Source organism: Teleopsis dalmanni, chromosome 2 (genome assembly GCF_002237135.1).
Source record: "Teleopsis dalmanni isolate 2A chromosome 2, ASM223713v2, whole genome shotgun sequence".
NCBI lineage: Eukaryota > Metazoa > Arthropoda > Insecta > Diptera > Diopsidae > Teleopsis > Teleopsis dalmanni.
This window is the reverse complement of record NC_051847.1, coordinates 136,311,549-136,334,991: the sequence shown is the minus strand read 5'-3', so window position 1 is coordinate 136,334,991 and position 23,443 is coordinate 136,311,549. Positions and strand designations below refer to the sequence as shown.

The 23,443-nt window shown below is 27.7% G+C and overlaps 1 protein-coding gene across 1 annotated transcript in view; it reads left to right on the top strand.

The window, feature by feature from the left end:
• Positions 1-15,563: 15,563 nt before the first annotated feature.
• Positions 15,564-23,443, top strand: part of LOC119679808 (dopamine D2-like receptor) — a gene marked incomplete at its 3' end in the record, with an annotated part of 102,181 nt that continues 94,301 nt past the window's right edge. The window contains 1 exon segment of the mRNA XM_038092357.1: positions 15,564-15,623.

Sequence of the window (23,443 nt, the reverse complement as noted above, 5' to 3'; positions counted from 1 at the left end):
ACTTGTATGTATTTGTACACAAATGTGTTGACATATATCTCAAAGTAATAGTTATATGCATTCTACGGTAAGAGTATAAATACTTGAGCATCTAACAAATAAGTATACGTACCCCAAAGGTAGCTAAATAAAAGTTGGAATGAACATACATTTTCATATATTTTGTAATCCTTTTCCATTTAAGCATTTATTTTGCAAAACAAAACAGAAGCTAAATATTTGAAGCTACGGCGGAAGAGTAGTATTTTTACGCAGAATGACTTCGCTGCATGTGTTCTTAAGTGTAAAACGTTTTGCACAGATAAACCCGAACCATAAAATGCGCGCAGGAAGCAGCATTTAGCGCTGCTGAAAACTTTTTGGATTGTAAACAAAAAGTTGCCTAACATCGGCAGAAATATTTACAATATTTTCAAATGAAATTAGTTTATCTGCTACAGAATTTTATTAGGAAAAAGTTTCCATCTCTAATTTTTATTTTTATCTCTATTTGTATTTTGATTTTCAACTAAGTATATTTACATTTCCATTTGCTTAATTGTATTTCAAAGAAAATCTTAAATTAAGGCAATTCTCATAATTGCATTGGAATCGTTGTACTTCTTTAAGCCTTTAACGGCTGAGAGAAATTTATTACGATAAATATTTATAGACATAAAGGAAGTATAAATTCTACACTTAAGGCTTCTCTGTGCGGGCTTAAAGGGATTTTCACATCACAAGAACTAACTGCACTCCACTGCAATGCACTACACTGCACTTCACGGTAACAATCTTCTGCTTTTTAATTTGTTGTTGGCTTAATTTATGCCTTATTTTTGTGTTGCTACTTCATCCAGAAGTTGGCCGACTGCTGGCGAGGTGCACTTTACATTTTAATTTGTACTTTTGAAGCTCGAGTATCTGAAAAGCACTTAGGCCTGAGCACTGCCAGTTGAGTGCAAAGAAACATGGATTTAATTTACAGTTGGTCAATATACTAGGTTATAAGAACTGTTGCACTATTTCTCTCTTATATTACTTTCTATACAATTTTATGTAAATATAAATTCATAATAAGTCTTTAAAATCATTAAGTGTAATTATTTAAGCTTTTAACAAAATCTTCACACAAATTAAGATTCTATTTAAGGCTTAATTTATTTTGAGGTAAAACATAATCACGTACTTTGTTCAATCAAAGCTTTCTAAATACTGTATCATATTGTTATTTGCAAGTTAAATGTATTTAACTATTTAAAAAAATAGTATTTATCTATGAAAATTAACATAAAATGTTTATTTTTTAACAATTTAATATATGGAAATATCTAAAGCACTTTACTTGCTAGATGGAAGCAAATCGAAATGGTAAGCCATTATTACTTTTAAGCAAATATATTTGACAAAAATTAATAGAGCTCGCTATATGTTCTGTAAAAAATTTCTGAATTAGTTAAAGAGATTTAATACATACTTATGGTTACTTCACTTCTTTAACTACTGTAGTTCGATTTGGTGAGCTTTGTATCAAGTTTCTAATGCATCAATAAGCTATGAGATTTATCATTTAGAAGAAGAATTTGTTACAGCTATTCCATACCACAAAAAAACATTAAAACTCTGTTAAGAGAATAAAAATTAAAATTCTTTGCTAAATAGGGTAGAATTAAGGACCATTTAACAGATTGCTGTACTCTGTGGTATTACTTAAATAAATTAAGGCACTCCCATACTGTCATAACACATCAACTATTGAAAGCTCAGTGCACATTATTTATGAATATCTAGCTCTTGGCACACAAAAACTATGCAAACCTTTGTCGTTCTGATTATGCCTTTAAATAAATCAGGAAACAACAAACTCCAAATTGTGTCAAAATTCATAAAAAACCTAAATTTACGGATGAAGATTATTTGCAATAGATCCATTGAGGTCGCAGTGCATTCTGGCCCCTTATTGCTTATATTAATTCAATTATACAATGATTACAAAAAAGTTACAAATTAAGTGCTACGCCAACCGATTTCACGAAGATAACATATTTGAAATTTATTTTTTTTTGGAATAAAAATATTAGTAATTAGCAATATTAGTAATTGTAATATTAGTAATTAATCTTCAATATTACATTAAATTTAAGTTAATGTAACTACCTTCAAAATTCAATCTTAAGTTATATACGTTATATAATATAATCTTAGACTACATTAAAAGATAGTGTACATGCTGGCAATAAAACTTATTATGGATTAAAACAACTAATTACAAATAATAATATTGCGCAGAACTAAATATGTACAAAGCATTGATTCGCCCAGTAGTAACATATGGATAGCAGTGTTTGAAAAAAAAATACTCAAAAAAATTATTGGCTTCGTGAAAGAAAACGGGATGTATCGCATAAGATACAACCACGAGCTGGGACGGCTAGCTAAAGGTGATACAATCAACAAATTTATGAAAAAGCAGCTATTAAGATGGGTTGCACATGTGATAAGAATACCGGATATGAGAGCACCGCTTAAGATTTATGAGAACGAAGTAGGAACCAGCAAAATAAGAGGTCGACCAAGAAAACGATGGAAAGACAGTGTGCAGCAGGACATAGAAAGAATGAATATAAGAAATTGGAAAAGAAAAGCAAGAAACAGAGAAGAATGGAAGACTGTTAAACAGGCTTAACATAGATCCTACATAGACTGTATAGTCGCGGATGATGATGAATATAATAGAAAAATATTATTAAAAATGTTATCAGAAATCAGTTGAGCAATCTTAATATTTAATTATTTTAATTAATTATGTATATATGTATATATATATATATATATGATTAAATATTGAATTTTTTTAGAGGGTTTTCGAATAGCAAAGAGTACTCGAGGTGTTTCGAGTATTGCTGACTACTCATCATCAGAAAGCGTAGCTTTTCAGCATCACTAATACTTTATTCATATTAAATTTTGAATATAATATTTAATATGATATCTATTTTAAATGTTATTTACAGAAATCTCTTTAACTATTAAATTAAAACTATTTTTCGCTTTATTTTATATATTTTTTTTATATAAATAAAAGTTCAAATTGTAAAAAAAACAATATTTATAAATGCGTTTACTATTACTTGTAAAGTATAAAAAATTATATTGAGTGAAAACATCTTCAGGCATTTTAAAATCTGTCGACATTTTATAAAAAATTTGTTAAAATTTTTTGTCTGAATTTTTTCCATTCTTTCCCATCCCCAGCTGCATCAACGTAACACCGAAAATCAACCAAAAAATCCGACTAATTAAATTTTTTCGCTTCCCTATTTTTAATCTAAAAACAAAGCAGTGGGAAAAACTAAGTGAGATTTTATATGAGAAAAAAGCACATTTTTGTGGTAATCACAACTTCACCGCATTTTATTTTTTTCTCGTTTTAAAAGTGTGAAAATTTAGCAAAGAATTAAAAATTTATGGGAAGCTTAATTTGTATATCAACAAATGAATACATAAGTAAAGAGTGGAACAGGAATTGCTTAAGCAAAATCCTTTACAGCGGTTACGGACACTTAAGTTACGATTTAACATTTGAAATCAAAAAATTGCAGTAAAAAAGGATGAAAGAATTCATTTTTTCATAAAATGAAATGTTTTTAATACTAATTGAAATAATGTGTTGTGCATCGAGTTAGTGCATCTGGGCACTTTTACTCTTTGATAGCTGGTGAATTTCTGCAGAGTCCCATCCATCTAACTAATTAATTTGAGTATTCCTCATAATCTTCGTGATTATTCAGTGACTGATCTAAGATCTGCGAACCGCCCCGTGCGGTTAATGATGTGATTACTCTGAGACTAGATAGTGCTAAGTAGGACAGACTGTCGGTTTTCGCATATAGCTTCAGAGCTCTGTCCATTATGTATTTTTTGACCGGATCTATTTTAAGTTCTCTTAGCAGTCATTCGTGCGGATGTACCATTTCAACCAAAATAATTTCATCGTCAATACTAAGTTTCTAAAAGCACGTTCTCTGATAGCTTTGGGAATTGCTCCTAGTCCTTGTCTAATAAAGATTATAAATAAAATAATAAAAATTTTCCCTTGGTAGCTACCAAGTCACAGCAGATTAATTTTTTTCTACCTTCGATTGAAAATTAAACTGACTTTGCTAATATTGACTGTCGCGCCTATGCTTTAACGCATTGTTAACTCCAAGAATTCGTAAGCTAAAAGTCAAACATGTTCAATGTTGGCACTGATTAATACCTCTGAGTATAGCAGGAACAAGGATAAACTAATGTAACGTACTCATGATTTCATTGGTAGAATAAAAGATACACACGTGCAGTTGCTAATTCAGCCGAGTACAAAAAAATAAATTGAAATTATAAGAATCTGTAAAGAACAGACGATAACAAAATTATATTTAAAAAAACAATGCAAAAATTGAAAAATAAAAATGATTCCATTTTAGACAAAATCCAAAGCCAAATACAATCAATTTGGAACAATATGCACTTGCCTACTTCACCGAACGACTAAATTGAATTTTCAGCCGTGTAGTATTCCTTGTATCTTGGTTGTTGACATTTCTATTGTTATCCTAGCTGATACGTCCATTATCAATAATGTGCGATTCAGCAATAAAAATTGAAATACACAAAATTAGATATATTATTATTATTGTTATTGTTATTACATTTGGTTCAAGTAATTGCTAAGAAGATTGTTTTTGTTATTTCCATTGATGAAGTGAATCATAAAAAATTACCTGATTATGCTCCACATTGCTTAGTTAGCTTAAAATTTGCTAATGAACTGTGAATGTATACGGCATTAGCAAATTTCATATACAGACAGTATAACTATAAACTATGAAGTGTGTATATAATTTCGACTGTGTAGTGAAATAAATCCGAAAGCAGAAAAATAATATTTCACATTATAGGGTCTGCTTGCTTTGTAAAGGAATCAGTTTCTTTCCAATTTATGGTTAAAATATTCAATCCGAAATTCGTAACACGTGTATTTTGTTTCGATAAACACAAATATGAAAAGAGAATATAAATAAGTCGAGTATATACATAACATACAAAAGTTTAACGAAAATCTATTTAACTTATGTTTCTTGGCGAGACACTTGAACGAACTGTAATTTTCAATATTAATATACGAGTTTCCATTCTAAACGCTTTTCTGTGTATGAACTTTGAACAGAAAATTCTGTTAATTTGAGATTTTTATCATTGATTTGTTAATAATATAAGACTGTAATTATTTAACTATGGTCGCATTTTGCTATTGATTAAACTTAATTTCAGATTAAAATTTACCGAGACAACACATTAAATAAATTCAGATTAAAATAGCTTTCCTATCTTTAATGCTTAATATCTCAGAAATAGTATAGATACACTGTATATATTGAAACTATGTTCCAGAACTTTCTTAATGCTTTCTGGGAAATATAAAAAAAGTATTAAAATTAATTTCCCAGAATTTTCCCCAAAATATTGATCTTGCTATATGTAATATATATATATATATGTGTATATATAGGTAGTGCCCAAGGCGTGACCGGAGTGACCGGCACTGATGCACAAGCGGAAGAAAGACTTAGGAGGGTATTTCATAAAGGTTTCATACAGATTCAGACTCTACTAGTTCAGAAAATACCACATTTTGTTCTTCTAATTGCAATTAGACTATTAATTACTATATTAAACTACAGGCTTTAATTTTAACATTCTTAAAATTGAGCATAAATGTCAACATTCATTTTTGCTCACTAAAAATTCCAGTCAACAGACTGTAAAAGACTTCTGAATAAATAGCAAAAACTTAGCGAATGAAACATATAAAGCTTAGTATTTTAATTTCCTAACGTAACCTAAACTATGAGTGAGAACATAGTTATAGTTAACGATAGGTATTTATAAATGGTTAAAACTCTTTCAGATCATACTATATGAAACGATTTGCTATATCCGCGAATGAACAAACGAGTTGTGTGGGGAAAGTCATTTACTTCGTTGAAATAGAGAGCACGGGTTTGAAGAGGCCTATTGTGGGAGATTATGGCGATGAGTTATATATTGCAGGTCAAAGACAACATAATGAGTTAGCTAATTTAATGAAACTTCTAAGACTCATATCTTAAACCCAAAGGTGAGATAGTAAAGAAAATAAGTATCTTTTTTTTATCTGAAACCCTTCCCAGTTCTATAGTTTTAGTAGTAAAAACGTAAAATTATTGCGAATCAAAAATATAAATATTTTCCAAATTTTAAAAGATTGCGATAGGTTTGTTGCTTAAATGTAAGCTAATGTCAAAATTCTTCCAATTCTTTTTACTATAAAAAGTTCTTTTTGCTGTGATTAATATTACGCTCATAGAAACTAATTAAAAATGTGACATTTTATTCTTTAACACACTTTCACAATTCATTTTTAATATTAATTTTTCCTAAATAAAAGAAAAACTCTATAAAAAAACTCCAGAAACTTATAAGCGCAACGCTCACGTGCTATATTGAAACGCACGTGTTTAAATAAGATGAAGCAAGTAAGAAGAAGAAGACTCAACTATTTCACACAATTGCAAAAACAAAACAATTTATTTGTTACAAAAACAACAACAAATATGTGAGCAAATATTAAACTAAATTTCCCAAAACAAAAGATAAATTTCCCAGTTTTTTCCCACAGTATCTCAGTATCGAAGAGAAAAAAAGCTTTAATGAAGAAAGCTTTTTTGGCTAAAACAGCTGGAAAAACATTTTTTGTTTGCAATTTTCTTAACAACACAAGTTCTGCTTTGTGTGTGTATGTGTGTGACTATGTTGTGTTCATGTGCGGTGTTGTAGGTGATGCTGCTAGCAAATGGACCAGTTCGGAAAATTCGCAAAATCAGTTTATTTTGAATTATGCCGCGAAACGCTTGCAACTGTTGAGGCAGCGCTCGAAGTGACAGTTGTTGTTTGAAATATTTTTTAAATTAAAATTATGGAAAATATTACAAAAAAAATACAATGTTTTAGATTAAATTAAATAATTCAATGGAATTAATTATTATTCTAATATAAAATGATGTTTAATAATAAATAGTAAAAAACTTACTTCAAAATACTCGTGTACATTTATTAAATTGCAAAAATATATTAGAATGAAATTAAAGCTGGAATAAAAATTACATTTGGCAAAAGTGAAAATAATTATTTAAAAACTCTGTGCATTTAAAAAAAAAAATTAATTTTTAAATAACATGGTAATATTATAAATATGTTAATATAATAATAAATAAAAATTCAAATACCAATGATAATAATTATAGAAAATTACTTCTTTTTATTTTGTTAATAAAAAGTTATGATAAACTCTTAAACCAAAGTAATTTGGAAACTCAACATTTAAAGAAGAAGTGTTTAAAAAAGCTTATAGAATTAATAAAATTACGATATGTAAGAAATATCTTTATATTATATCTTATATAAATACGTTTAATAAAACAAATATAATACTTATTTTTTATTTATATAAAAATTTTTATATGCAAACACAACCATAAAAATTTATATATATTTATATATCCTTTTTTAATGAAACCTTAATTTGAGTTACTATGGAAAAGTTAAAATAGCTCATAAATTAAATTTAAACAGTTTAAAAAGAACCATTTAAGTGGCAGTAAATCTAAGTATCTTTAACAAAAGTTTAATTTTATATATGTTTTGTAGATAAAAACCAATGCAGAATTCAGTTGTAAATTAAATGCACTGAAAAAATAAATTTTGAAAATAAATAGTTCCATACATTTATAGTCCATAACGAATCATAACAAATAAACTAAAATTTAATAAATACAATCATACAACAAAATGATAAAAATTAAAAATATGCTTTTTTCATCGGGGAAAAATATATTTCAAACAATTTTTTAAATAAATAATCAGATACTATGTGATTAAAAATTTATTGATTTCTATATTTATTGTTTAAAATCTTAAAAGATTTTATAAAATATACTATGAAAAAATTCTACAATGATAAGTTTAAGAACTGATAAGTTTAATAACAGTGCTAAATATAATTTAGAAACATAGAGTTATTAATTTTTAAAAATTACATTTAAAATCTGAGAAATTTATTTATTATATATGCTTTGTGTTCAATTCTTTAATAACTCTTTTCTAACAATAACTCTTTTTTTGTTATAAATCTTTTATTATCTAGTATTAATAATCTATTATTTATAATATTATTCTATTATTATTATAAATCTTGAATTTTTGTATTAATTAAACAATTTAGTATAAAGTAGTTAATACAATTCCAAGAAATTTATAACGTAGTAATGAAAACTGTGGAAACCGCCTAATAGATACATATTTGATATATATAATGCGGTTGCTTGAGTGGCCAGTTTTGAGAAAGTCGTCGATATATTGATGTTATTTGTTGATATATGAAAGTAGTTTTTTAATAATCTAGATATTAAACTTCACAGAAGAATAGCTAATTAAAACACTTTAATAAATATATGTTATTGGCTGAATATATCATTTGGTGCATTACTTCAATACTGCCTAAATAAAATGGTTTTTACATATGAGTATATGCATCAGTTTAAGCACTACGTGTATGTTTATAAATATAGTAATTAGTTTCATCACGAAATTAATAAAGTTCCATTAATTGCTATTACAACACGTTAAGCAGATGAATTGGTATTAACTTCTAACACATACCCAAAACCGTACAGATGTAGTTTTGGTTAAATATTTTTACTCTCCAACTTGAAAAATTATAAGATTGGGCGCTAAAAAATAACAATGCCAAACATTTTTTAAATATTCCACTTCCTTTTTCAGTTAATATAATTTTATTAAATAGCTAAGTTCAAATAACATCAAATTTAAAATCAAATATCAAATAGTCTAGTTCAAGGTTAACAGTAGAATATTTTTCATTTAAGACTAGCTAGTTTAGTCTTGATTTGTGGATAAGAAAATTAATAGAGCATTATTTAAATAATAGGCTATTGAAGCACCTAAAAGATCTATTGTGCGCCTAATAGAGCATACTTGACGAATAAACTTATTCGATGACATTAATGGTTTAGAAAATTATTTGAAAGAGAATATTGTAAGTGGCATGTATCTGAGACCTCAAAAAAAATTTTTTTTCTGCCAATTTATTAACAGTTGGGGCAGCTCCCACTGAAACTTTACTTGTGATTTATAATATAAATTTTTTAATAAAATTCATTAGTTTTCTATCGCAACTGTATCTTTAATAAAACATTAATTCAACCAACCCATTTTAATTATTAGCAAAATTAACATTATTCTTTAAATTATTAATTTTGAATAATTTTGGTATACAAAATTAAATACTACGTTTTATATAAAGAATTCGTAAGTTTATTGTAAAGTTCACTTTTTGAACTTGAAGTACATATATATTAAATTAATTATTTCTTTTATTTTTGTTAACTACAATTTATGTAAAATTAATATTTTTATATTAAACTATTGAGACTTTAAAATTGAAACCAAAAAAAATTTTGAACTTTCAAAACTAACAAATACTGTCAATAAATTTGACAATTCCGATTAATATTTTTGAAGTCTATTTTTGATCGTATTTTAAAAAATAGACGAATAACTTTTCATATCTTTAAACTTAATTTAAAATCAGTTTTTAATAAACAGATTTATTTCGAAACCAGCGATTTAAAAAGATTTTTGCTATGACCTGTTCAATGATATTTCTCATAAATATATATCGACAACTTTTAGTTAAAAATGATTTAATCAATAATCTAATTGATGATATTTACTATAAATAAACATTAATAGCTTAAAATTAAAATATGTATTTTTTAATATTATATTTTATATTCAGTAAGTAATACGTCTGCCATTTAGTATAAATATACAATTTAAAGGTTCAATATACCAATTTGCACTTTTAAACTTTATTAAAAAATACTGCTTGAGACAGAATATTTTATTGTTAAGATTTCCTTAATTCGAGAACAAAGCTATGTCCTTATATAAAATCTATATTTATTTTTATACTCCCCTGACCCATCTATATATATATACATTGTAAATGTCATTAAAAACCATTGGAATTTTTATCCGTACTGTCACTTAACATGGTATTAATAGCAATATAAATCATTGTATTGTGAAGGATACAATTAAATAATATAAAGTCGTATTATATTGAATAAATATAAAAATACAATAAAATAAATGTTTAATATTTATTGTATTAAATGACGAATGTTATTGCACTCTACACAAGTTCATTAACTGCCTCGTGGAAATCAATTGGTATTAAGTTTAATATCTTGAAAATTTTAAGACAAATGTTTCAGTAATTGAAAAATGTTAACATACATTTGTACTTAAATAAGATATTTTTATTTTAAATAAAAATATACAAATACAATTTATTTCTTTTTATAACAAAATCTTTAGTGATTTAAATATTTTAATAACTTAAAAAACTTGACTAAAATATTTGAAACATTTAATGTTTTGCACTCATAAAAATTTAAGATACAAATTATTTGAAATTTATAAAAATTTCATACCCTTAAAAATGTTTAACATTTCTAAGAAAAAAATATGTTTTTTTTCGGTCATAAAAATTATTAGCTAAAACTTACTAAAATAAAACCATAGCATTTTCCTTTCATTAATTAAATTGTTATTCATTAAAAAATTATTTTTGTTTCTTTGTTTTGGACTTTTAAAAAAATTTTCAAGGTTTCTAAATGATGATAAATTATTATTAAATAAATTTTTGAGATAAGTTTAATTTATTGAAAGCTATAGTATAGTAAAACCTACTTGCTTTTAAAATAAACATTAGTTGATAGATGCAATATATTCTCCTTTGAATTTTATTTTATTAGTTATGTGTAAAAGTACGTATATGCATTTTTAATAATACAAAAAAATGTATTCAACCAGTTCTTCATAATTTGCGCTATAATTTTTCATAATACAATTATGAGTTATATATCTGACAATAGTTATATACAATTTTACACAAAATGTATCTAAGTTTTAACTGCTTTTAAAAATATGAATATTAGTTAAAGTACGGCGCATAAAAAATTATTATAGTATGACCTATTTCCAAAATTCATTAAATTTTAAAAACGCAACGAAAATTGACTACAACAACATCCTCAAGTCTAGTGAATATTATATATTTTATACATTATACTGATCAACAGCTTAACAAAATACCAGAAGTAAATATTGTTATATCTATTTGCCGTTTTAGATATATAAACCTTTGAAATAGATTCAATAAAAACAATCAGCTTTCATAACTTTATTTTGATTCTGCCCTGAGTGAAATGCTTAGTTATTATTTTAAATCCTATTCAAGAATAAGAATAAGAAAGAACAGGCTACTAACTCCCATTTGAGCAGAGTACCGCGACCATGATTGATCTTTTGTGCTACAACAGATCCTAACTGAACAAAAGACATTCCGCCTTTCGAATGAAGACCAAAATGTCGGTTGTTGAGGACCTCCTAATGTCGGAAGGTGAGAGCAATTCTCGACCCAGTGATCTGCTCCTGGCCCAGATCAAAGCTGGGCAGTCACATAGAATGTGGCTGGTTGTCTCCTCTGCCTCCAAGCAGAGTCTACAATCTATCTCTTCGGATAGGCCCATTTTGTTGAGATGGTAACGTACCCCGTGGTGACCCGTTAGATATCCCACTAGCAACCTCAACTCTATTCTGCTAAAGGAGGATATCTTATTATACCTATAGGGGAGAACCAGCTCTTTAGCCTGACGGTTACCTCGACTGTCGCGCCAGTAGCGATTTCTCTCTTTCAATTATTGATTAGGGACCTAGTTGTAGACGAACTTAATCCACAAAAAGGTTCTGGGCCACAGATTAGAGTGGCGGATCCTGCCCGTGCAAGACTGTCGGCAGACTCATTACCATTAATTCCCGTGTGACCAGGGACCCAGCACAGTGTCACTTTATTATTGCTTGCCAGCTGCTGCAGTGTGTCATAGCAGTCTGCTAGACTGAATCCTATTCAATGTATTCCTGAAAATCAAAAAAGAAAACATTTTAACACCTTAGTATGTGACTTTCAAAACATTGCAATTGAATTAATCAATGAAATCCCATTTAAAATAATTATTTGGAATGGACCATGCATGTTAGAGTCAATCAATTTCATATAAACTACATGAAGGATATATATACAGACAATTTATATTATCATACTAAATAGAAATGATATACATATATCTCATTTTATAGCTTCCGATGTTTCCTTCATTATGTACAACCATTTTAATAAAACTGATAAGGGTTATTGGTATATGTTATTATTTATAACATTGTAATCAGTGAAAATATTTAACTTAACTACTGGTAATTAATTATTATTAACAGTAGTCATTGACTATTGATACTTAACTACTGACTACTGATTATTAATAACAATCTTCATTGATCACTGAATAATATGTCTTATAATGATATAATACTTTCTTTTCTTTCTTTCCTAAAAGGTCTTTCCTTTTACTGTACAATACAAAATCGGGATTCTATTAAAAAATTTATCAGCAATTAATATTAGTTTTTCTTTTTTTCTGTAGCAGTGTTCTTTTTTTCGAAATGATAAAATTTTTATTCAATTTTTATTCAATTTTCCACCAAATATCTTTTGATCCTTCCCACTGCTATTTTCAAATATATTTTGTAACAATTTTGATGAACTGAACGGACAAGTCAAAATGTACTTCAGGTTGCATATTTAATTTATTTTTAAAACAATCTAACAATTACTTACAAAATTATTTCCAGACTTGTTAAAACAAATTGAAATGAAGCCATAAAAGTGTTAAAAAAAAGCAAGTAAAATACAAAAAAATTTTATCACTTCCAAAAAAATTACTTCAAAGTAATACATAAACAGCAGTTCAGTTTATTTATTTTACTTATTTGTTTAAAAAAAACGTCATTTTTTATAGTAAAAATGTTAAAGACCGCAAAAATGTTGAAAACAACAATTTATAAGCCATGAAATTATATATTTGCAATCAACGATTTGTTTTCAATCAATTCTTTTCAGTTGTATGTACAAGAAGACGATTTGTTTCAATACATTTGCCTACTTTAAAAATTAAATATTATTAACAATTCTATCAGTAAATTGTTGGATCATATGTGATATATATGTTAAATTATTTCATTTAGAATTTTTACTATAACGCAACTAAGCACTAAGGTTTTATAAAAAAAGTTTATACATTTAGAAGCTGTCCTAACGAATGTATAGAGATAGAAGTGATAAGTTAATTATGTCAGTAACGAACCTCCAAAAAACCAGAACTGAATGCATTGGATTCATGTAATTGCAATAATTAAATTAAATTATTGCAAGAATTAGAAAAAGCCACAAATATAAATTCATTGCGAGTCATGATATTCATATGAAATATTAACTATTTTTTTTTTAAACTGCGGTAGATATATATATAGCCCTCTCCATTATACTGGCAAAAAACGTTATGAGATACATTTATACATCAATTTGATGCAGCCAATCCATAAAAACACCTAGAGCAATAAATTTTGCTTTTCCAATTAAACAAACTTAATAAAATTTCTACGCATAAAACTTTAAAAATATTCTAAACAGTGTATGTAGTACTTTAGAAGGTCAAAGTAACCGTTTATTATTATAATACATAATAAAAAAATACAACAAATCTATTTCAAAAATTATGAAACCTTTACTGAATTCGGTACTAACTTTGATTGCGTAGTTTAAGAGTAATGTTGCTATGAAAACAGATAGAAACAGATAGTTTCATATTTTAGATATATCCTTTTAAAATACATAATACTTATTTTTTTCTTTTTGTATTGAATTTCTTTATCCGTTTTAAATTCAATTTACATAAATCCCAACAAGTTCCAGAAATCACTGACAATTAGAAACACGTTCATATAAAATGAAATTGGAATCAGCGATCTCTGAAACCTTCACTTTAAGGTAATTCAAAATGTTTCCGTGAACATCTGTGGTGGTTTCTGGATTACACAAAAATTAACCACAGTATGATGATCTACAGAATTTGATTTAATTCGATACATTACACTCGATTTATTTCATTTGAATATGCACAACTTAGTTTTGGTGATAAAGTGGATGAGCACCATATATTCTGTGCGAAAGCTGTGTTTGGTTTTCCGTGCCAGAACGTCTTTTTTGTCGCTGTCCTCTTCTGAAATCACGCTACCTAAATATATGAAGAAGACGACATTTCCGATGCGATCTACATTAAATTGAAAATTACATTGATATGCAGGTCTTATTTTTATAGCTTTTGTCTATTTATAGTTTATGGATAGACCCGAATATGCAAAGTTTACTGAAAGATCTTTCAGCTTAAATTGCATGTGTATATTTTTAATTCACAGAAAGCATGTATCGTATCCGTAATTAATATCTTTAGATAGTTTAGTGCATTTCCAAGAAATGCCGCGATTTTTATCCGCTAACGCAAAGTTCATTATACTATCGATTACCATTAGAAACAAAACTGGTGACATGAGACATTCTTGTCTAACTCTAAATTGCAAAGTAAGAGGGCTCGAAAGTAGTCTTTTGTGATTTTACTCTGGTAGTTGTCGTACTGCGCTCTAATTAGCCTGATGATTTTCTCAGATATTCCGTCGTCTCTTAGCATTTACCATACACTATCGAACGCGGTTCGATAGTTGACAAATAAAATGTGTACCGCCGCTATAAATTTATTTATTTGTTCAACAATGATGCGTAGGGTGTTGATATGATCTGTGTATGATCTACATGCACGGAAGCCTTTCCTTATCAACCTCATCAAGCCTTTTCTTATCTACATGTTGTTTTCTTATCAACCATTCAATCGATTTATCTATGTCTGTCATATCCTCTATATAAAAAAAACCCATATTTTTAAACAATTTACTCAAAATTTGAGACACATGAGTACCTATGCTTAAATAGCAATACTACATTTACTCGTATGCTGTAAAATTATGGAGAGTAGTTATGCCTTCTTATAGCACTTAAAACAAAATCAATATATTTTAAGTTAATACATACGAAACTGATTTTCTAACATTAACAAATAATTTAGGCAATTTATATTCATATTCAATTGCTTATATGTATTGTATTACTTATTGTGCATAATTTATATTATATACAAAACTTCTTAGTATTTACAAATAATTTTTTGCTAAATTATAAAAATATGCTTTTATTTACATATAATATATATGGTGTTTTTTACTAAATTAATAATACTTTCAGTAAGCCTCATTACAATTTTAAAACAAAATAATTAATTTGAAGCCAATTGAAAACATAAAAAGTTAATAATATAAAAAATAGAAAAATTAAAAAGAAATCGTGGGTATTGAAAAATTTGTTATACCTAGAAGTACTTCAATCAACAAAATTTTAAATAAAATAATTAAATAAAAAACTCGAAAATAATACAAAAAAATTATATATGTATATAATTTTACAAAAATCTATTAAAAATAAAAATTGCAGAATTATATTCCAAACACTAATAGAGGATTGAAATTTAAAGGTAAATTCATAAATTTTAATTTAATATTTTTTATTTAAAATTACCAATATTTTAATTGTATTCTTTTTTATTTTAAGAAAAAAAATATTTAAGATTTTCTAAATATATTGTACAATATATAGAAGTAAAAAACAAATACTTCAGCTATCATAAAGAAACAATGCAAATTCAGATAACTTATCTTTATTTCTATTTTTATTCAAAACTGTATGAATTGAAACATTAATGTCTATTGCAGTTGTCTAAATAAATTATTTTAAAGTTGAGATAAGTTCAAATGAAATTTGATTTTTAATCAACCCTTTAGGGTAACCTTTAGGTTATTGCTAAATATCCATTATCAATAACCTTTAGATACATCTATCGCCAGTTATAAAACCCTACCAAATTTAAAATGGATCACATATTAAACCAACGCTGCACATATTAAACCAATGGATCACATATTAAACCAACGCTGCCCTCAATTACGTTCTTTTCGGAGTCTTTTCATTTATTATAATATCTTAAAAAACGAATGCAATTCCTATGCTATAATAAGAACAAACACATAAACCACAGCTATATTTGCATATATTAAACTAACTATCCATTGCAATGTTTTTAAAATTGAGCACATTTTATTATAGCAAACATTTTTATATATACGTATACACTTGTCTCAGACCGCTTGTATTCTATCTGCTTAAAGAATTTAATTCCATGTTATTATAAATATACTAAATGCATTGAAAAAACTTCAAAAGATATATATCTTTCCTTGGTTTTTTACAAGATAGATGAAAATTTAGATAAATAGAAACTTAGATTTTTGATTACTACTAAAAATAACAACAAAGCTAAAAAAAACGAACACTTACCAATCACTGACCATACAAAATAGTCACTGATTTGTTTTAGTGACGGAAGAGCTCACTTGGCAAAATTAGCACATATGAGCCTTTTTGTTGCCAAAGATGTAATTTAAGATATATTTTTTAAGCTAGCCTGTATGGCTCATGAAAGATATAATTCCATTAAGTGGTGTTAAGTATATATCACATCGGGTTAATGAATTTACCAGATGAGTGTATCGCATTTTGAAAGCCATTAAGTGTTTTTTTTTATATCATAGTAAGTGGTTGCCAATATAAAAGTGTGTCTCCAAAAATTTACGAACCCAGTCTTATAGAATGTATAATCCATCACCCAACATATTTAGAAATAAAATACTAAAAAATTTTTTCTTAAATAATTTGTAAATATAAAAAAAGTATAAGTAAAATCTCGTTGATTGTGATTCATTATCATAGCAATTATATTAATGAATAATGATGATTATTTTTTGGTTTACCTCACAAAAAGTAGAAAAAACTACCAAACAAAAACAGACTCATTTACAATTTATACTAATTGTAAAATATTCTTGTTCTGTGGGTATACTCGGACGACAATACCTAAAAATTTGTTAGCTGTAAATATTAAACTGCTCCACTTTTATACTAAATTTTGTTTTTATATATAATTTTTGTGTGTATAAAATAATGAATAGTTGAATAAATATTTGACCTTTTTACTAAAAGAGCACTTTTCAAAGTTTTTGTTAATACCAAAGAAAAATTTGTGTAAATGAGCCAAAATTCTAAACTTTGTGTCCTGCAAGGACATAAAATATTTGTAATAAAAAATTAACTATAATTTGTGCACGGAACGCAGCCATTTATTTTAATATAATTTTAAATATAAGGTATGTAAATTTGTATGACTAAATCAAAAGAATTGCAAATATACAAGTAAATAGTAGCAAACAATTTTTTAATTCAAATATATTAAATAAACAGAAAATAAATTAATTGAAAATGAGTGAAAAAAGGAAAAATAATGCAAAATAAAAAAATAAATATGATTTAATATGACAAAACAAATTAAATAATTATTATACATATTTAGATTTATTACAGGACTCTTAAGTCCTGTAACAAGGAATATATTTCGTTTAGAAAATGTGATTATAGTGAGAAAATTTCGAACTTAGAAATATTATTTCAAATTATTTTGATCCCGATTGGTAAAACTTATTGGTCAGTTGCTTCGAATATTGCTGAAAATAAATCTGAGATGGTCTTTCGGAAATTTTTAATTAGGAGCTATTCTTCTAAATGAAATAAAACTTGTTAGCCAGATGCTTAGAATATTGCTGCAAATATTATAGAGATTTACTTTAAAAATGTCTGTTGATTAAATTGTCCATATATAATTTTTGATATGCAACCTTATCAAATATGAAACACGGGCTCGCGTGTTAACATACTGAGCCAAATGTCAATCTTAAACTGCTTTGCTTAAATAATGTACATAAAAAACGAAATTAATGCGTTTCACTAATTATTAATATATTCGTCATTAATCAATTATGCACTATTCAATTTAAAAATTTCTTTAGTTATATTCTTCAAACAGCATTTGACATGAAACTCAATATATCATTCATTTATATATAAATCTAATTAGAAATATAAACGCATTTTTTGCAAATCGTATAGGTCCTCCATACCTCTAACCATTTCCAAATTTTATTTTAACCTGTTTAAATTAAAAAAAAAAGTTCCTTTATAATGTTTTGCTCTGTTAGTTACTAATCCAATTAATAAGAACCAGATAGCTGAACATCGCTTAATCGATTTAGCTTGCCCCTTTGATACACACCCCTTATCCCTTAATATATACACATGGTTTGTATGATCTTCAACGGTATCTCGCTAACTTACACCTATTTTGTTGACAAACTTGATAAACATTTTTAAGTTTACTTGTGTAAAATTAATAATAATTATAGGTACTCACGGTCAAAATTGTTATTATAGCTCCTATCACGCTATGTGTAATAGAATTACTTTCAAAACACTATTTTACCAATTTAGAAAACTGCAAGAGAAATATCTACTATCAATATCATATAAAATATATTTCCAAAATATAAAGCAACGTAAAAAATCAAGACTATATTATTCATATGTTATTCATATATTATTCAATATTTTTCATTCCACAAATTTCAAAATTCGATTTTAACGTTAATATGACGGTAGTGACTATTTTACTTACTAGAAACTATTGTATTTAATAGAGAGGTTTCGAAAAGTAGTGAACTATAGTACAGCAAGAATAATTCTTTTTATATTATTTTAATTAATTGAAGTAAATTTGTTAATGAACTTTCACAACAAAATTAACAAAAAAAAAAAGAAAAAAGAAAACTTTTCGAACGTAGACGTCGAATATGGTTTTGGATCAGTTGGCTAATGAACATTGACTCTGAACTTTAAATTTGGCAGGGCACGTGTTCAACCCTCAATACTTGCAGTCTCAAAAAATTATTTACGAATAATTAAATATAAAAAATACATTCAAGACAAAATGATGGGTATTTGGCAATACTCGAAATCAAAAATTAAGTAATTAATTAAAAATATAAAAAAGAATTTTCGTTGTAAATTACTGCACTTCGAAACCTTTCTTTAAAATAATTATTTAAATAAAATATTCAAAATGAAAATAAAAGTACAGAAACTTTTTCTGTGGACAAAAAACTAAGTGCGCAAAAATTAATTTTCCCTAAATGCTTTAAAATCATAATCTTTAACACTACTGCAGCTATAAACTTTGTGTGAAATGGATAAGAACAATCTATAGAAAGAATCAATAAAAATATTTTCCAGTCTTTCGAAAGATTTTTTCGCTCTGTCACTGAGTTACTAATTAATCTGAACTAGCCATATTAAAGTTGATTCAAATAATAAATGCGAATGCACTTAGTCTTTTAGAAGAACTAATGAAGTAGTTATTTTTGATTCTAATGTACATATCAACTCAAAAATTGGGAATCTAAAACTATAAATAAATAATTAAACTATAAATAAATTATACATACTTTACAAGAATATATTTATTACATTCTAATCAATTGTAATAAGTATGCTGATCATTCACTGGACAAAGCGAACTAATTATATATACAAAGACGAACTATTAAACTTAAAAATATTAACAACATACATTAATATTTAAGTACTGGCAAAAAAATTTTATGTTCATTAAAATTTCTTTATTTTTACTATACCAAATAGTAATTTAATTAATGCTTTTTTTGCTACAATTGTTTTTAAAGTTATTAGTTTTATATGACATATTTTCATATATCATTTTTATATTTTTAAATATTTTCTATATATGTTTTTATATTATTTCTCTATTTTATTTATTTTATTAACAAAGTTATAACATAATTAAAAAGAAATTATATCTAACTTAAATTTGCTGAAGCTATAGCTACTTGGCCTTAAGCTTGCTTGTTTTATTAGTTGACTTTTTTTTTTTTTTATGATGGGTATAACGGGGTTTGTGGATAGGAGAGGGTATAGTATTAAGACTAAATTACCTATATTTTTTTTTTTTATGTACCTATATTTCTTACATATATTTCTTTTTTTTTAAATTTGGGTATATAAGCCCACAGATTGGAGGTACTTGATTGTAAGCAGAATGTTAGATTTAGTAGGGTCACCTAATAAGGTGATTGGGTTTGTGTTACCAAATATGGAGTTTCTAATTGTCGAGAAATGTGGACATTCAATTAGAAGATGGTGAACAGAAAATAAAATCCTGCAGAACGGACAAGAGGGTGGTGGTGATCTATTGAATAAATGTGAATGGGTTAAATTGGTATGTCCTAGTCTTAATCGGATGTATTTGGTAAGGTATGCACGCGGAAATTTATGATCGTGTTTAAGAGGGGTGAAATTGAAAATGGAAGTTTTATTGAAGTTAATGTTTTTATAATGAGAGGAGGAGTTATCAAAGATTTCTGAGAATTTGCTTTTAAAAACAGTATCTATATAACTGGAGAGATCTGAGCTATTATGATTTTCAGTAAGTATGAACGGATATTTCCAAGCATTTTTTGCTGTTTCATCTGCAAGTTCATTACCTCGTATCCCAGAATGACCAGGGACCCAAATCAGGGTAAGACGTTTGTGATTAGAGGATAGAATGTTTCTGATAGCAGTTGCATAAAAGTTCAGATTAGCTGAATTAGATATATATTGGATTGCGGACATAGAATCTGTACAAATTGCAAAAGAGCCTTTCTTAGTTTTGGCTATGGTAAGGGCTTCGTAGATGGCTATTAGTTCTGATGTGAAGACTGAGGTGTAAGATGGTAGAAGTGAAGATTTAATTATAGAAGAGTCGGTTGTTATGCTAAAGGAAGTCGCGAGGTCAGATTTTGAACCATCGGTATATATGAAGGAGTATCTTTTTAGAGCATACTTAAGTTCTAGAAACTTCTTTTGGAAGATGGATGGATGTGTAGAGGTTTTTGTGGAGTCATGGAGACTAGTATTCAAAAGAGAGTTGCTAAATGTCCAGGGCGGGTTGGTAGGGTAACTTACAGGGGTAGGAGTAATGGTGATATTAAAATTATTGCAAAGTGATATTGATTTAAGCAGAGAGGATGATATTCTATGTTGTCTTTTTGCTCTAATAGTTTTGGTTACTTCTAAGAATAAGGGGGAATGTCTACAGTTAAGGATTAGTTTTGATAATTTGGCGGTTAGAAGGTCTCTTCTCATCTCCAGTGGCAGGACTTGAGCTTCGTAGAGAAGGTTGTTGACAGGTGTTGTTGGGAAGGCTCTAAAAGCTAGTCGGATAGCTGAGTGGTAAAATGTTTTAAGTTTATTGTAGAGTGATTTAGGTGAGAAACCGTAAAGGTAAAGTCCATAATCTAGTTTTGCAATTATTGTGGACTTTATTATACTAATAATAGTGGCTGCGTTGCAGTTAAATTTGGCGCTAGAAAGGCACTTTATAATATTTAGGCTTTTAGATAACGAAAGGGCGAGATTTTCAATATGGGTATTCCAGGTATAATGTTTGTTGATGGTCATACCAAGGATTTTCAAAGAACCTGTGGTGGGTAAATTGAATTGGGCTGAATGGATTTTAAAGTTGCATGACTTTTTGCGGCAAATATGAAGATGTTTGCATTTTGAGACTGATAAAGAAGCGCCAGAGGTGTTGCACCAATTAAGAATGTCGGTGAAGAAGTTGTCCAGGTCTAACGATGTCTTATTGCTTATTTTATTGAAGATATGATAGTCATCAGCGTAGGCGCAGAAGTTAAGATGATTGTGAATTGAAAGTACCTTGTTTAATTTATTGTAAGCGATAATGAACAATATGACTGAAATTGGTGATCCCTGGGGAATGCCGTTATGGAGAGGGAGAGAAGAGGACAATGAGTTTGAGTTTTTGACAATGATTTTCCTGTTGGACATGAAGTTAGTAACGTATTTGATTATCCTGGGTCCAACTTTCCAAGAATGGAGCTCATCGATGACAGAGTGGATGCCTATTTTATCAAACGCTTTGTTAAAATCTAAGGAAATTATAGATAAGTGATTTCTAGTTGAAAGGGCAGAAGTAATCTTGCTGTCTAGATAAACTAGAGAGTCAGCTACTGATTTTCCTTTTTTGAAACCGATTTGACGACTATCTATTAGTTTGTTAATAGTAGCAAACCACCATAGTCGATTAGCTATAATTTTGTCAAGAACTTTAGAAAGGCAAGGGTTAAGAGATATCGGTCTATAAGATGTAAGAAGAGTTTTGTTTGTATTAGTTTTGTGTATAGGGATGATTATACTGGTCTTATATTGTTGCGGTAAATAATTATGAAAAATGTTATTGTAGTGTGATAGTAATCGTTTTTTAAGTGTTGGGGTAAGTTGTTTTATCATTGGGTAGGAAATTCTGTCTAGTCCAGGAGTTTTCCCTTTAAGGTTTTTTAGTGCTATTTCTAGTTCTATGAGGGAAATGTCTTCTTCAATAAGCTGAGCTTTTTTGGACAGAGAATAATTAATTGTAAATGTTAATAAGGACTGTTTTTGACAACGGAAGGTAGAAGAAAAGTTATTGTCATTCGTTTCTGATGACCAGTATTGACAGAGTTCCTGTGCAATAAGTTGGCTATTGGTGGTAGAATGATTATCGGACTTAAGAATACAATGAATAGGAGTGCGAGATTTGGTCCCGCAAAAAGTATTAATGTGGGACCAGATTTTTTGTGAGGAATTTAATGAATTTATATTTGCTGTGAAATTTTCTAACGATTTACGTTTAGACCTTTTTATCTCTCTTTTGAGTAATGCATTTGCTTTTTTATAATTAATTATATTCTCTAAAGAAATTGAACGTTTTAACTTATTCCACTGAAAAATTTTTATATCCTTGAGTTTTTCTAAGTAAGAATTCCACCATGGTACAATACGTTTTCTATTAGCGGACTGGGTGGTTTGTTGGATAGATAAATGAGCGCTTTGTCTAATAATTTTTATGATATTTGCGGTTTCTTGGTTGATGTGTCCACTTATTGGTACTATTGAGCTGTAATGGTCAACAGTGGCTTTGAATTTGTTCCAATCTGCTTTATTAGTGTTGAATTTTGCCCGAGTTTTCGAGGAGCAAGTGACGGGATTATCGAATAGGGAGATAATTATAGGGAAGTGGTCACTCCCGCAAAGATTGGATTCTATTCTCCACTTTGCCTCTAAGGCGATAGAGGGTGACGCTATGGAGATATCAATATGGGTAAAGGTATGGTGAGTACTGAAATGAGTTGGGGAGCCGTCGTTTAGGATTAAAAGGGATGATTGAGATAGGAATTTGAAGATGGAGTTGCCTTTTTTATTATTGTATGACGAGCCCCATGAGCGGTGCCAACTGTTGAAATCTCCTAAAATTAGAATGGGTCCTTGAATCTTATTAAATATGTTTCGTAGATT